Here is a 17,186-nt window from a genome sequence, read left to right as displayed (position 1 = left end):
GCCCCCCCCCCCCAAAAAACGGGAAAAAATGTATACGAAGTAAGGGTTATATCGTTAGAAGAATAGAAATCCGGCATTATGCATCTAAAAAAGTGTGCGATTTGGGAGTTTCCGAATTGGTGTCACAACCAACAACACCCCCATGTATTTTTAATGTAATTCAAACAGGGACAAAGAATGATTTTTCATGGCCATGTAAATATTTTGTTTCACTACTCACGCTAATTCATGTTTAAATCACATCAAACGTTCTTAGGGGATTTCTTACATAGAAAAAATCACTTTCCCACAGATTTTATTTAACCGTACCCTGACTATATGGGCCCTCAAAATCGACACTTGTTTAACTTAGCTGCTTTTTGGCAGTTCGATTGTACCTCTGGGGCCTCATTTATGAAAAGTGACGCATCGCTGCGTGAAAACAGCGATGCGTCACTTTTCACTGCGCACTCCTTGCGACACCAATGATGCATCATATTTAATGTATGACGCATCATGTCGCAAAGACTTACAGATACGTTAGTATTTCTGACGTATCTGTAAGCGCAAAAATGACGCATTGCTGGAGTGTGTCACAAAAGTGACGCAACTCCAGCAATGCGTCCTTTCACATGGGGAAAGCCCCATGTGAAAGGGCTTGCGTCAGTCTTACGCCTGCTGTGAGGCAGGCGCAAGATTTTGACGCAACAACATCCTAAAAGTGACGCAGTGAAATGTCATAGATTTCACTGCGTCACTATTACGAGGCTTTTTGCGGGGGAACGCCCCCTCGGCATACATTATACCTGACGCAGGTATAATGTGGCGCAGGGGTTTAAAAAGTGACGCATCTACCTAGATGCCTCACTTTTTAAATATGGCGCAACAAGGCTAATTTTTTACGCCGCTGGTGCGTCACAAAAAGTGACGCACCGGCGGCGCAAAACTGACGCAAGGCCTCATAAATAAGGGCGCTGATTTTTTTGACTCCTTACAGACTTGTACCATAGATTTCTGCCGACAGTATTCTGCAGCCTGTACTTCAACAAGATAGCGCACCTTTACATGGCAGCCATTTATTTAGTTGCCCGAGTCACCCTTTCTAGTCCCTTTTTAAATAAATACTCTCTTTCCTTATTACTTAGGACCGTACACAGTTCGCCCACCCTGGCGACCTCAAGATAAAGAGTTATCTACACACCAGGTGTGTTCGCTTCATACAATACAGCTTTTATGTTTGCACAATGAAGTTTAATCCAAGAACGTATCAAGCATAAAGGGGAAATATAGTACTTTATCCCAGATTGTAAATATCTATCATCACCACCAGTTCTGCATGTGCATCTAGTTGCCGCATTGTAGTTCCTTGTAACCAAGCACACCGTCCTTAATTTTTTTTTATTCTATACGAAAGATTCTGTACTTTTTTTTATTACACTGTGAGCAGTCAAACAAGCATGGTCTACTCAAGTGAACTTATAAGGCCTGCTTTCTTTTTTGGATCTGATCAGAACGATGACTCCCTTTTGAAAATACTCAAGCTATCTGTCCAATTTCTGACACTTGAGGTCGAAACATATGCAATTGTGAGACCCTGGCTGAATCCTATTAATTTCCTTATTCTCTGATTTAGGCGTAACTATATAGAATAATAGGTTTCTTTTGAGCCGTTTAAAAACATGTGCAGAGACTCTCTTACATTGAATACATTCTCAATGTGTTTGTGCCTTCACTGATGCTTCTCTACCTTCCACCATAAATGCTGTTCTTCCAGTGTGAATATTTTTGAAAATGTTCGAGCTATGATAGATTTTTTATTTTTTATTTGTTAAATAAATGGAATATACCAGATAGGACTAAAGTCCTTTCAGAATCTTTTTTTTAGTTCAGTATTTAATTGACTGAAAGCTGTATTTGTGACAACCACATACCACAAATCATACTCCCATGTGGAACACTGATAAGAGTGAACTGTTCTCACAGCAGAGGGCACTCTGAGCCTAGAAATCGTACACGAATTTGCGCAGTGATGTTTTGAACCGTTTTGTGACTTTTATCGAGTCACAGAGATAATAAGTTATGCAATTTTATGTTCTACTGTTTGTCAATTAAATGAGGTGCTTTAAAAGGTGCAGTGTGTAAACAAAACGTGAACTTAAGTTTTAAAACCCATCTGCCTCGTGCAGAATAAAAGTGATCGAAGAAGTCTGTCCATTTAAATCTGTCTTTTGTAACACTGATTGAGACGTGCCAACTCACACTGTGCCACTGTTTGTCACAAGATAAGGTCTCCCTCCACATGGTCACCCGGAGATGAGCCACTATCATATAGTGTGGTGATTGGGGTGGGGGCGCTAGGCCCTCATTACGCTAGGCATACAATCACGCAATCAGACACGGACACAGTGGCTGGGGATGGGTAATGGGCCCAGAGCACGTGCACTCGGCCCCTTTTATTGCCCAGGGTCATCTAACCTGTGACGCCTGGTGGTGGGTGGGTGTTAAGTGTAAGATTACAACATGACTGAGACACTAGAACGTGTTTCACGTTACTATATCCCTCCCAATAAAACACAAAGCAGTGGTTTGATATAGGTAATTAGGCGCCACTTAGAGAGTCTCACAATTTGATTTGGTGTGGGTGTTATCTCTTACGGTGCTATAAGGCAGAAGGAACCACGTATCCTTCCAAAATGAGCCTAAGCTTCTAACAGATACAACTCCTTAGCACACGTATATCACAATACAGTTATGTTTAGGCGTTGCCACCCCTTTGACACAATCACAATACGTAGTTCTTGGTTAGTGCACATATTATATTTATTCTTGAATTCTGGAAGTTCTCCACACAGCCGACACGTGTTTCGTCGTGACTGGGAGTGTGACCCAACAACTTTTTCAAGGCTATTTCCAGATCTGTTCCCTTTTAGTTGGTATGCGGTGATAATTCCAACCCGCATAGGGGTTCTACGGGGGTCTTCCGTTATAATGTCCACTTTATCTTGTCCAAAGGGCTCGAGCACACACGCGGATTATGAACGGGGGCACCGACGGATATTGACATTACGGGCGAAAGCCAACTTAAACGAAGTGCGAAGTGGAGCCCTTTGGACAAGATAAAGTGGACATTATAACGGAAGACCCCCGTAGAACCCCTATGCGGGTAGGAATTATCACCGCATACCAACTAAAAGGGAACAGATCTGGAAATAGCCTTGAAAAAGTCGTTGGGTTACACTCCCAGTCACGACGAAACACGTGTCGGCTGTGTGGAGAACTTCCAGAATTCAAGAATAAATATAATACGTGCACTAACCAAGAACTACGTATTGTGATTGTGTCAAAGGGGTGGCAACGCCTAAACATAACTGTATTGTGATATACGTGTGCTAAGGAGTTGTATCTATATCCCTCCCAACCTTAGTTAAGAAAATTACCCTAACTAAAATCCAACCTGTGGGAAGGAATACAGTTCACACAAAACCCATAACTCAAATCACAACGACTCCCACGTAGTCTTCTTTACTGCCGGTAACTTCAATTGCTGGCAATGGTTTCTTTTCTTGCCTTGGCAGACTTGCGGCTTGTAAGTGGGCTGTACAGTCTCTCTCGCTCCGTTTCACATCCTGTGAACGCGTAGAGGTATAAATAGCAGGTCTCGAGTGTGTTGCTTTCCACAGGACCGTCCTGGTCAAAGTACTTGGTTCAAACTGGTGTCGGTTCCTGACGGGATCTTCAGCTGCAGGTTATCCCTCTCACTGATTCCCCTCTCTCGTGGGTGTCCCCTCTCACTGGACGACCCGGAGGCCCTTCTGCCAGGCTCCCACTCGCTCCAAAGTGTTGAAGGACGTCGCTACGGGCCCTCTCTCCGTGTCCGAAGCTCCACCTGAAAGGGTGTTGTTGCACTGGTTCCGTCGTGTGCGACCTTCGGTCTTCCAGGATCTTCAGCTCGAGCTGCAGCAGTGCGTCTCTCGTTGTGGGACCCGCTGCCACCGGTGTCCCTGAGGCCTCTGCCCCTGGATTTCCGTGGCCCTTGTGTTCGTTCCATCCCAGAGGTAGGTGTTGCCAACAGACCGGCCTGCTCGCTTCTGTCCTTCCTGGATGACTGTCGGGTTCGCACGTGGATGCTCTTGACCCGGTCGTGCATGTGGGCTGTCGTGCACCTCTCACGTTCTCCTTGGTGTTTCCCCTTTTGTGTGTCGTAGTGTCTTGGTCCACACTCCTCTTGGTTCTACTCCATTCTCTTATCTTCCTGTCGTTGTGCTTCTCAGACCTCTTCTCCTTTTCTTCTCTTTGATGGTGGCAGACGTGCCACTTAGACATCTACTTTCTTCATCTTCCTTTTCCGCAACGTGGTCTGGTCATCTTGCTGCCGTCATCTTCCTGACCAGACTTCTCCAGGCAGAGTGCACTCCGCCTGCTTCCCTCTGGTCTTGTCCTGGTTCACGGACACTATCTTCTTTCCGTCTGTGTGGACCGGTCATTGCAATCTTCTCTTCCGTCTTGAATGTTGAATTGTGGTTGTTGAAGTTTGCTAGTCGCTGATCGTGGACTGTGTCTTGGTGTTCAAACTTCTTGGACCTCTTGCCGGTCCACTCTGCCGATGCTGGCAGGCTACCTTTGGTCCTCTTACGGGATACTTGCTGCGTTACGGTTTGTTGACCCTTGCTTTGGTTACTTCCTTTTGCGACCCCCGGTGGGTCGGCTTTTGGTGCAGCCATCTGGCTGGCCGGCTTCTTGGGTGCGTCACGTGTGTGACCGTCCGGGTTCTTCGTGCGACCATCTGAGGGGTCGGCTTTGTGGGGCGACCATCGGGGTGGTCATCTGCGTGAGTCCTCACGCTTCGCTGTCTTCTGTTGGTCACTGTTCGCTCTGCTCCTCATCCTGGGCTCCTCGCCCTCCGCCTGGGACGACTCCTGGTGGCCCCCCGCCCTGGGCACCGCACCCAAACCGACGAACCACGCACGCAACCTGGGCTTCATCCTGGACTCCTCCCTCTCCATGACCAGGCAAGTCAACGCCGTCTCCTCGTCGTGCTTCAACATCCTGCGCATGCTTCGGAAGATCTTCTGGTGGATCCCCACAGAGACCAGGAAGACCGTCACCCAGGCCCTCGTCACTAGCCGACTGGACTACGGCAACGCACTCTACGCCGGAACCACGGCCAAGCTCCAGAAGAGACTCCAGCGGATCCAGAACGCCTCAGCCAGACTCATCCTCGACATCCCACGGAACAGCCACATCTCCGGACACCTGAGAGACCTGCACTGGCTCCCCGTCAACAAAAGAATCACCTTCCGGCTCCTCACCCACGCACACAAAGCCCTACACGATCAAGGCCCGAGCTACCTCAACAACCGAATCAACTTCTACGCTCCCAAACGCCACCTTCGATCTGCCAGCCACGCCCTCGCCGCCGTTCCACGCATCCGTAGAGCCACAACAGGAGGAAGGTCCTTCTCCTACCTGGCCGCCAAGACCTGGAACTCCCTCCCGGCCGACCTGCGCCTGACCCAAGACCACCTCTCCTTCAGGAAGAAGCTCAAGACCTGGCTGTTCGAGCAGTAACGGCACCCCACTCCCCCTAAGCGCCTTGAGACCCTACGGGTAGGTAGTGCGCTCTATAAATGTCATTGATTGATTGATTGATTGCTCCGGTGCTGTAGTATTGGCGCGCTTTTGTCCACGCTCTTCCTGTACTTCATTGGTGCGGAGGGTTACGTCACCACTCCGAGTTTCTTCGTGTTCAGGTTGCTCCTGTTACTTCACGGGGTGTGCTTGCTTTCTTTGGGGATCCTGGAGCAGTGTCGGCGGTCGTCGCGCTTCCTCCCTGTGTCTACTTGCTTGGTGGGGCGTCTTGGGACCTCTGTCTCTTCCCGTGGTGGTGGTGCTGCAGTTTCTTCCCTGTGGTTGCAATGACAACCTGTGGCCATCAGGTGCCGCTCCACTGGCAGTTGGTATCTGCTTGTCCCTGTGCGTCAGGTGGTCTGCGCCTCTGCTCTGTCTCCTGCTCCTAGTCACTGCTTGCGAGCGTCCATCCTTGCGCTCTCCTTCATGTGTTCCTGGTACTCTTGTGCGCCTGGGGCGTTCTTGCGTTTCTGGGTGTGTAGCTCTTGCACTCCTGATGTGTGCCCCATACTGTGTTCCTGCACTTTTGTTGCGTCCATGTAGAAACCTGCTCCCATGTCCTGGGGTACGCTCGGCGCTTTGGCAGCCTTGGGCTTGCTCCAGTCTCTTTGCTGGGTTTCTTTGGAATTCACAGGTGCAATCTCGCACTTGGCCACAGGGTGTCAGTGCTGCTTGGTTCTTGTCCGTTTTCAGTACTCTCGGCAGTGTCTGCCAGTTAGTCTCCGTGAGGGAAAGGGGGACTGCTGCCTTCATCTTGGTGAGTGTCTCTTGACTCCCCTCCTTGGCACTGGTGCTTGCAGTTGGGTGGGGGGGGGTCCTTGTGGCATGCTTCTTAGCGGCGCTGGCCGCATACAGTTACCCTGCAGTCACTCTTGCCTGCAATTGTCTCACCAGGGCACACGTTTGTGTGGGGGCACCACAATTCACTCCGCTGCCCGGCAAAGGGGGGGGGAGTCATTCCGTGCTTCCACCCTGCAGTGTCAGGCCTTGGCAGCTCTTCACACGCTGCAGGCCGTTCTCCACTGCGCTTTAACTTTTTTTTTTTGCTCTCTGCCCTCGGCCGCTTCTCCTGCTCCTCGCTCGAGCCGGGGGTGGGGCTCACTCCGATCGGCCGCAGGCCGCGCGTTGGCACTTTTCGCTGGTGGGGCAACGTTACTAATCACGGCGGGCAGGCTCCACCTTCGGTCCTCAGCGCCCGGCAGCTCTCCACATGCTGCCGGTCACCCCCTGATTCTTCGTACATTCAGCTGAGGCGCTAGCCGCTTGCAGTCCCATTTGCTCCTCTCCGCCTTTCGCAGCAGTCACTCCTAGTTTGCGGGCTTGTGCAGGGGGGGTGGTCGCTCTGACCGGCCATAGGCTGCACGCTGGCACGTCACTGCGGGTGGGCTCCGCTTCCGTTAGGCCTTTAGCCCGCTGGTGGCAGATGCTTGCCAGAGCTCCCTTTTCATGCCCCGCAGTTTCTCACCTTCAGCCCACTCCTGGGCGTCACTCCGCCTCACGGACGGCAGTCTGTGGCTGCGGCCGGCATCAGCTTGGTTCGGCCTCGCTCACCTTTCAGCTTCACCCTTCACTAGGTTTTCTCCGAGCCGGAGGGCAGACCGTAGATCCCTCAGCGCGGGGTGGGCTCCCGTATACCTCCTGCTGTGTGAGGCTGCAGCCGACTCGGGTGAGCTCCGGTTGGTCGCTTATTTCTGGGCACAATTGCGGCCGGTTCAGGTGGGCTCTGGCCGCTCCACTTCCTCGTCCAGCCGGCTCGAGAGGTGCGGGGTGGGCTCCCGGTCACAGTCTCATTATCGTATCGGCCCGGGGCTCAGCACACGCCCCGCGGGCCTCTGGGCAGCCATCACGATTCACATGGGGGGATGCCCTTCTAGGCGGGCAGCTCTCTCCCCCTTTTCTCACGATTTTCTTCAGCTGTGGCACGCGTGGCACAGCTTCCGCCTCATCGCCATTGGGGTGGGGGCGCTAGGCCCTCATTACGCTAGGCATACAATCACGCAATCAGACATGGACACAGTGGCAGGGGATGGGTAATGGGCCCAGAGCACTTTTATTCCCCAGGGTCATCTGACCTGTGACGCCTGGTGGTGGGTGGGTGTTAAGTCTAAGATTAGAACATGACTGAGACACTAGAACGTGACTCACGTTACTACAGGTAGGACAGTTGAAATACACTGCAGACAGTTGGGTTTTGTCTCATGTTTGAAGGCTCTGAGTAGCCGATGTCCTTTAAGAGGTGTGAAAACAACCCAGGACATTGGCGCCCACCAACCTCAGCAAACTATATTTTCTTTTCTTTTCTTTTTTTGGAAGGTGGGGTTGGTTGGTGGAGCCACCAGAGGGCTCTTAGGTAGTTCTTTGCATAAGGCCCTGTCCCTTTCAAAACCTCGACCCTTTCCTCACATGGTTACATTTTTTATGTTGGCAAGCCTGTTGTCAATTCAATTCAATTCAATTCAAATTAATTTATATAGCGCGCTACATACCCAGAGGGTCTCAAGGCGCTTGGGGGAGGGTGGGGAATTACTTGTCGAATATCCAGGTTTTAAGTTGCTTTCTGAATGCTAGGTGGTTCTGAGTGAGGCGAAGGTGTGTGGAAAGTGAGTTCCAGGTTTTGGCTGCCAGGTAGGAGAAGGATCTTCCTCCCATGGTGGTTTTGTTGATACGAGGTATAGCAGCAAAGGCTTGGTGGGAGGAGCATAGCTGGCGGGAGGGGGTGTAGATGGAAAGTCGTGTGTTGAGGCATTCGGGTCCAAGTTCGTAAAGTGCTTTGTGTGCGTGGGTTAGGAGGCGGAATGTTATCCTCTTATTGACGGGGAGCCAGTGGAGGTTTTTCAGGTGATCAGAAATGTGGTCTTTACGCGGAATGTCTAGTATGAGTCTGGCTGATGCGTTCTGGATGTGTTGGAGTTTTTTCTGAAGTTTTGCGGTGGTGCCGGCGTATAGGGTGTTTCCGTCGTCCAAGCGGCTTGTAACCAGTGCGTGGGTGACCGTTTTTCTAGTTTCGGTGGGGATCCAGCGAAATGTTTTTTTGAGCATGCGAAGGATGTTGAAGCAAGATGATGAAACGGCGTTGACCTGTTTGGTCATCGAGAGTGAGGAGTCCAGAATGACGCCCAGGTTCCTTGCGTGGTCCGTCGGGATGGGTGCTTTTCCAAGGGACTCTGGCCACCACGAGTCGTCCCAGGCGGAGGGGGAGGTGCCTAGGATAAGGACTTCAGTTTTGTCGGAATTCAGTTTCAGGCGGCTGTGCTTCATCCACTCGGCTACTTCTTTCATTCCTTTATGTAAGTTTGTTTTGGCGGTGTTAGGGTCTTTGGTGAGTGAGAGGATCAGTTGAGTGTCATCAGCATAGGAGATGATGTTGAGGTTGTGTTGGCGTGCGATGGCCGCGAGGGGGCTCATGTATACGTTGAAGAGGGTGGGGCTGAGTGACGATCCTTGTGGCACGCCGCAGATGACTTCAGTGGCCTCTGACTTGAATGGTGGGAGGAGACTCTCTGGGTTCTTCCGGCGAGGAACGAGGTGATCCATTCCAGTGCTTTTCCTTGGATTCCGATGTTTCTGAGGCGTTGTAACAGGGTGCTATGACAGACTGTGTCGAAGGCTGCGGAGAGGTCGAGGAGGATGAGGGCGACTGTGTCTCCATTGTCCAGTAGAGTTCGAATGTCGTCTGTTGCTGCGATGAGTGCGGTCTCAGTACTGTGTTTGGCTCGGAAGCCAGATTGTGAGGAGTCTAGGGATTTGTTGGTTTCGAGGAAGGCGGCGAGATGGTTGTTGACCGCCTTCTCGATGACTTTGGCTGGGAATGGAAGGAGCGAGATGGGGCGGTAGTTTTTGAGTTCGGTGGAGTCAGCTGTGGGTTTTTTCAGAAGGGCGCTGAGTTCGGCGTGTTTCCAGATTTCCGGGAAGGTGGCGGAGTTAAAGGAGCAGTTGATGACATCTCGGAGGTGGGGTGCGATGATGGAGTCAGCTTTGTTGAAGATGTGGTGAGGGCATGGGTCTGTGGGGGATCCTGAGTGGATGGAGTTCATTAGGCGAATGGTGTCCTCGGTGGAGATTGGGTTCCAGTCATTAAGGATGTTCAAGGGGGGTGAGGGTACGTCAGAAGTTAGGGTGGGCTGGTCTCCAGGTTGGTTGTCGAAGCTGTTGTGGATGTCTGCGATTTTGTCGTGGAAGAACAAAGCTAAGGAGTCGCAAAGGGCTTGAGAGGGAGTGATGTCGTTGGAGTTGGCAGTGGGGTTGGTAAACTCTTTGACGATGTTGAATAATTCCTTGCTGTTGTGGGCGTTGTTGTCAAGTCGGTCTTTGAAAGCGGCTTTCTTGCCAGTCCGGATCAGTTGGTGGTGTATGCGGGTGGCGTTTTTGAAGGCGTCCCTGGTGCTGGTGTTAGGGTCTTTTTTCCAGGTCTTCTCAAGGGAGCGACAGAGTTTCTTGGATTTCTTAAGATCATCGTTGAACCAGGGGGCGTTTTTTCTGCCTAGTTTGATTTGACGTTTTTTCAGGGGTGCTAGGTTGTCTGCGCTGTTGGTTAGCCATTGAGTGAGGTTAATGGCTGCTTGGTTGGGGTTCGAAGAGTGGGCAGGGGGGTTTTGAAGAAGCGATGAGGAGATCTGGTCGATGGACATTTTCCTAGAAAGGAAAATGTCAATAAAACTTGCAAAATCAATTAATGACATAGAAGAACATTTTGAATTACTGAAATGTTAGTGCTGTATTTCATAAGACTTTTTTGGTATTTCACTCAGCAGTCCAATCTATTTTGAATCAACATGTTTTAAAATATCAGAAATAGCTATATATTAATGTCACAAGAGGAGCTGTGTAATTTGTCTTTAGGTACAAAATGCGCAGATCAATTTACCTTTCATGCCACCTTATTTACCACTCTGTTGTTGCACAATTTGGTCAATTCTGGCACATAATTTGATCTCCTGCTGCTGCATAATTCCAGTGGCTCTGAATACACGAGGAGAAACGCATGTACCCTTTCTGCACTTAGGAGCAATGTATTCAGGTCAGGGATTTCAGCTGATTAATATAATAGAATGTGTAGAGCGCAACAGCTACCTCTAGCAGAGGTGTCCTGGAGAAACATACAGAACTTAATAGTATGGACATGAAATAAGGGGTGAACAGATGGAAATGAGATGGAATCTCTGAAACAAACACATCTATTTAAAGAAACGTGTGTTATTTGAAGGCATAGTGGTCAATCCACAAATGTACATTTGGCAATAAAATTAAGTTTACAACTGGATTTATCTATGTTATGTCCGCCAGAAATTCACAAAGGGATTCCTGGCTGGTCTAGCCCATTTACATGTGCAGGGATGTCCTCTATCAGTGCGGAGATGCCCATACCAGTAAATCCCAATCAACAGATTCGGTTAGTCTTATAAGATTGTGAAAGGCTACAAAATATTATGTTTGTTTGCATTCACAAACTTCTCATATTCCCCTTTCCAGCCTGGAAAGAGCGGGAGGTGTGTTCTTGTCAAGTGCTGGCATAAATACATTTCCAGGTTGGAAAGGGATATGGATTATCTCTAAATTTGGTGGGGGTATCAGGGATTCTTAAAGGAGAAACAACTTTCCTGTGGAGATTTTTTTTTTTGACTGTGAATTTCCACAGAGGATTTCCCAGTGCAGAATACACCATAGAGAATACAAAAAAAGGGAATAGAAGCCCAAAGAGAAATGCCATGGTTTTCCGTGGAATCCATATAGAATCCAGCACCAGGTGCTACTTTCCATGCAAACTCCAATCGGGATTTGTAAATTATGGGAAGTATTAAAACCACACTCAAACATAGCTATAAAAATCTGAGTGCAATTTTACTTAGCTCTTTGACAATATTTCTCAAAATCCTAAACTTTTTCATGAATGCTGCCGCATTGCCCCTATTTAAGAGAAACTTCAAAAAACACCTACTAGGTGGAGTAACCCACCGCTCAAGAGCTCAGTCCTTAGGATCTCTTTCATTTCGGCTTCTTGTCTCTTTTGTGTCTCCTACCTCATATTAAATCACCTATAGGGTCTTAAACATATTAAACGTTCCGTCTACCTCCATAAATCAGGAGGACCTGCATACATTTAAAATTTTCTCTTTCTGTATTTACCATGCAGAATTATCCAAGACTGCTGTTGATCTTCCACCTCTCTGTACTGACGTAATGGTGTACCTCTGTTCTGTGCATTATTCTATCTCCTGTGAAGAGGTATATGGAAATAATCTCTGTATCGCATGATGTTTGCACGTTACGTGTGATTCATAGCAAACACTAAATAAATACAAGGTAAAAAATAAAAAGGTTGCCTCATAAGCACTGGTTTATGCAGCCAAGCAGAGCTGCCTGTCTCCTGTCCTCCCCGTGTTGTGGTGTATCTCACTTGCAGGTGCCCTCTTTCGCTTGCCTGATAACTGCGGGGAATGAGATTTTGATACCTTTTCTGATCACCTAGATACCTATCTCATTCATCCAATTTTGGATCGATTATTGTCTGTCATTGAGTAAAAGGCAAACCCACATAGGTTAAATGAACCCCATAGACTGACACAACTCTGAAGAACCACTTACGACTGATAAAAGTTTAAAAGTTTCATATAAAATCATAGATAATTGCAAATACAATCCTCTCAAGATAAGATTCAACAAGTATACAGGAACTAAAAGGAACATAAATTCCCTAAAGAATCTCAATCTACAAAAGAATACAATCAAAACTACTTCCAAAATCAGCAAATTGAATAGCATAGACACAAAGTGGATCTGATGCGTCATTTACAGAAAAAGAATAAACAAGTTAAATCTGTCCCTACTCTATGCTAGATGACATCCCTACTAGCAAGTCCTTTTACCTAAAAAGGTGTCAGCAGTTTGACTTCCAAAGAAGTTCAAACTCTCTTAGTCTCTGATGGAAACCTATGTCGAGAAGCAGTACCCTTTCTGCCTACCCATCCGCTCCCTAAGGGTCCTCGGCCTACTGCTCTCTTCTGCTGCTCTCTCGCTCCCTTGCTCTCAGGCCATCTGCTCTGATCTCTTGCGCTGCTTTCTCCCCGGGGTGCTGTCCCTAAATACAAAATCACAGTATGGGTGGAACGCCCCTTTGAGACGCCCACCATGTGCTCATTTCACGTGGTCCCGCTTCTGGTTCTTTCCATAGCTTCGTCTCTTCGCGTCGTCTGTTAAGTTGACCTTGCTTCTTAGGCGCCAACTTCATCTTCGTGCTGGTAACCTCATGACATTCCAGTTGACACTTTCAGTCCAAAGTCTATCACCTCAACAGAACTCTATTCATTACAGTTGTGATTATAACCTCTTTTGGTCCTGTGAACAGTCACTTCTAAACAAGACCCCAAATTCCAAGCGTCTCTTATCTCATTGGGCCATAAACCTCGTCCAGCATTGTCACTTTAAATTTAACAAGACCTTTGACTCTTGGCTCGCACGTACAGATCAAAGCTATCCCCTATTCCTGTGAGCCCACTAAATTACATGCAGTGAACTACACTCTTGCGAACCCTTGGTCAGTTTAGGTTAAAACCACATATGAACACATTATGCTAAAATTCCTACAAACTCTTCTATGCGGTATGACTTTTAACACACATATATATAATCGAATTAGCAAATCTTTTGATTATAATCGAATTCATGTTACATAAAATAAAACGTTATACTCTTATTTTTACGCAGTGCTATACGTTCTGCACATTTCTTCACTTTACATTTCATCTTCTTTCTCCGCTTTATAATTACATACGTACATTCTCTGTTTAGCACGTTCTACTGTTCTTAAGTATTTAAACACATTTCTATATTAGCCCATCCTATATACGGGTCTTTCTAAGTCTAATGCACTCTCTAGAGTGAATATAGATACATTTCCTATTACTCAAGTTACATATGCTAACTTTACGCTATAGGTTCTAACTTTACATTACAAGCCTATAAATATGATACGGATATACTTTTTATTCAAATTGCGCTCTCTCAGTTCCCCCCTTTGATGACCTCTAGGGGTCATCACTAACTCTCAATTTGAATGTCACTTTACACAGAACTAGTTACAAGGCTCCCTCTTTTTATCGTCTCGAGAGCTCTCAAACTTTTATACTGTTGATCTTGTAAAGCAGCTAGTCTCTTTTCTTGCTCTCTCATGGACCTTTGCAACCGGTTCGTCCTATACCATTTGTACAGTCTCACTAAACCCCACAATATGATTATACAAATCAATATTATTAAGACAGGTTTCAAAATGTACCAAACAACACTTTTACCCAGATTGGCAAACCAATCTCCAACTTTTCCCATTCCATGACCTACTTTTTCCCAAACATTTATCCTTGTTAAATCTTCGATTTCTTGATGTATCTCTGTAATGTTCTGTATAACTTTCTCAAGTGGTTTTGAATTGTCTGGAATGTAAGTACAACATTCCTGGACCTTCAGAGCCTTGCAGACTCCGCCCTCTTTTGCTAGCAGAACATCTAAAGCAAGACGGTTCTGAAGAACCATTGCTCTAATCGACTGCATCTCTCCTTCTACTAGCATCAGTGACCTTGCAGTACTTGCAGACAATCTATCCACAACTGTAGCTAGTCTCCTGATCTTAACATCGTTAAGTATCAAACCTAAAATAGGAAACATTGCTCCAAATATGTCTCCAACTACCTCAGCATCTCCTACTTCTCTTTTCGCTCTTGTCGAAGCCTTTCCTTCTATGATCTCTAAATCCTTCGCATGATATATTTTGGGGAAGACAATTGCCAAATAACATGAACCATACCAATGGTCAGGCAATTTTACATAGGCATTTCTTCCACATACAAAATATACATTAGGAATCGCTTGCATCTCTTTCATGAAATCCTTCGTATAATACTCTAACCTGAAAGCATGTTCACAACTTACTTCACCTACAAATACACTCTCATAATATGTCTTGCTTCGAGTTAAACATAACTTTCCTTTCTGCGCTCTATCCAAAGCTATTGGACCATTACTACCTTTCTTTTTATGTGCCTTTTCCTCTTCGGTCCAATCTGTTTTCCACTGTCCTGACATCTTTAGAATCTTCTGCCTCCTGTATCTGTCATCTACTTGTCCAATGAATTTCTTCTCTACCTCTGACACTTTGCAAGTCAGATTATTTCTGCGTGCATATGAAGTATCTAATGTATCCCAAGGAAGAAAGAATTTTGCCAATCTATCTTCCTTTTTATAGTAGTCCCACTTATTCATTTGTTTATAATTCGGGACTTCAGGCAGTACCGAATCATAATTTGAAAAGTAGTACTCAAACCCTTCTCTACCATAAAATATACTAAGCAATAAACTACATGTTATCCCATACGTCAGTGGGAGATGATGATATCTGATACCTTCATCTACAGAAGCCGGCAATTGCATACAAACATAACAATCTTTGGCCTCCATGGCATCGATATACTCGTACAATAGTTTGGCATATGCATTTGATTTAAAATTTCCCTGCGACTCGTCTACGTGTAATCTACGAGCTCCATCTGCCAGTAACGCCTTTTCACGGATTACATTGCTCTCCTCCTTCTTCCCAACAAGAGCAGGTTTCAAAGTCGTTACAGGCTTTACATCTGTTGTCTCCTTTACGCTTGTATGTCCTACTATGTATGATATGGTAACTACTGTAATAATGAGAAAAATTACTACTGCTATTAGTGTACCTATTATGCATTTGGTCTTTCGGTTTGGGTTGCCATTCTCCATGTTATCAAACAATGTAGCTCTTTCTTTCTCGTGGAAAAGTTTTCTTTTTCAAGTCTTTATCTGCTTTATTTGTTTTTCTCAGTCTGTGAAGCGCTCTTAATCAACAAAAGTCTCTTTTTCACAACAATGTCTTTTTATCTTTAGCAACAGACAACCCTAACCCTTCTCCGTCCTCTAAATGTAATCCCTAATTTTATTCTTCTTTCCACTCGGCGCTAGGTTATCTTCTTCTTTATAGCTTAAACACAAAAGTCTTTATGCATCTACTATGATTCTCGTACTTGCAGCTCTAATAACATATTCCAATAGTTCTAAACGAATTACTTTTTCTTCTTGTGCTGGTATTGGATGACCAAAAGTTGGAAACTCTAATCGATTCAGCACCAGGTCTTTTATCCGACTTAGGTAAAGGGGAATGGGAAGTGTGAAGGTCAGTAACCCCTCAGTCTCGATTCCAGGCGTCAACATCCATATCTCCACCGTCACAATTGGATCGAGATTGGTCACTTGCACTTCTCTCACTCTCCCAGATCTCTGTCCCCAAGACATCTGCTAGATAAGTCCACTCTGGGGTGGCGTATCTTCTGCAGGGCACACGTACCCTCCTGGATCTTCTCGAACTCTCAGAGCCTGAGTCCGTAGCTTCTTCGTCTAGATCTGAATCTTCAGAGATCGGGACAAGGGTGCTCTCTGGATCTGCTCTCAAGGTCGACCTTCTCCTTCTTTCCGGCCAACTGGCTTCTCCATTCCTTGTCCTCCTGCTCCTTGTTCTTGGACTCGTCTCTTGATCACTTATAGCTTGTTCGGTGTCTGACTCGAATTCCCAACTACTTTCCTCTTCTGAGGCAGCTTCGGTCTCACTGGTGTCCTGACCGTCATCAGCCTGTTCCAACACAGGCTCAGCCTCTTCAATCACCTCTACAGCTTGACTTTCCCTCTCTGTGGCTTCTCCGCTTTCTGCTGGATTTTCATCCGAGAGAGGAGCTGTTTCTTCCAGAGGTGCTGGAACTCTTCGGGTGTGTGAGGCGTGTATCCAGTTGGGCAAGCCTCCACACTTTACTGCAGTGTTCGTAACTAGTATGACTTGGAATGGTCCACGCCAGCGCACGTCTAGACAGTTCTTCCTGACATGCTTCTTCACAAGGACCCAGTCCCCTGGACACAGGTCATGGCACAGGTCTTGAGCTGATGGAACCTCTGCAGCCTGGACCTGGAGGGACACAGAATGAATGGCATCAGATAGTCCCTTGCAGTAGTCCAAGATCAAATCGTCTGTGATGTTCAACAATGCTGCAGTCGGAACCGATGGCAGTCTCATAGCTCTCCCCATTAGCACTTCGTGTGGAGAGAGACCTGTTCTTCTATCTGGTGTGCTACGTATGCTCATAAGGACCAATGGAAGTGCATCAGGCCAACTCAGGGATGTCGATGAACAAACTTTGGCGAGTCTGGACTTTATTGTGCTGTTGATTTGTTCTACAATCCCCGAAGCTTCTGGTCGATAACTACAGTGGAGCTTCTGGTCTATACTCAAGGCTGAACATAGCATCTTCACTATTTCGCTGTTGAAATGAGTTCCTCTGTCTGATTCCAAAGAGGCTGGCACCCCAAACCTCGGTATCAACTCTCTAAGCAACAATTTTGCTACTGTAAGTGTATCGCACCTACGTGTAGGGTAAGCCTCAACCCATCTGGAAAATATACAGACAATCACTAAGACGTATCTGAGTCGATTGCACTTGGGCATTTCAATAAAATCCAGCTGCATTCTATTGAAAGGCCCCCCAGACCTCCCTATGTGACTCAATGTGACTGGTGTTCTTTTC

The sequence above is a fragment of the Lissotriton vulgaris genome, chromosome 2_1 (genome assembly GCF_964263255.1).
Source record: "Lissotriton vulgaris chromosome 2_1, aLisVul1.2, whole genome shotgun sequence".
Classification (NCBI taxonomy): Eukaryota; Metazoa; Chordata; class Amphibia; order Caudata; family Salamandridae; genus Lissotriton; species Lissotriton vulgaris.
The sequence above is the reverse complement of the archived record's forward strand: the minus strand, read 5'-3'. Positions refer to the sequence as shown.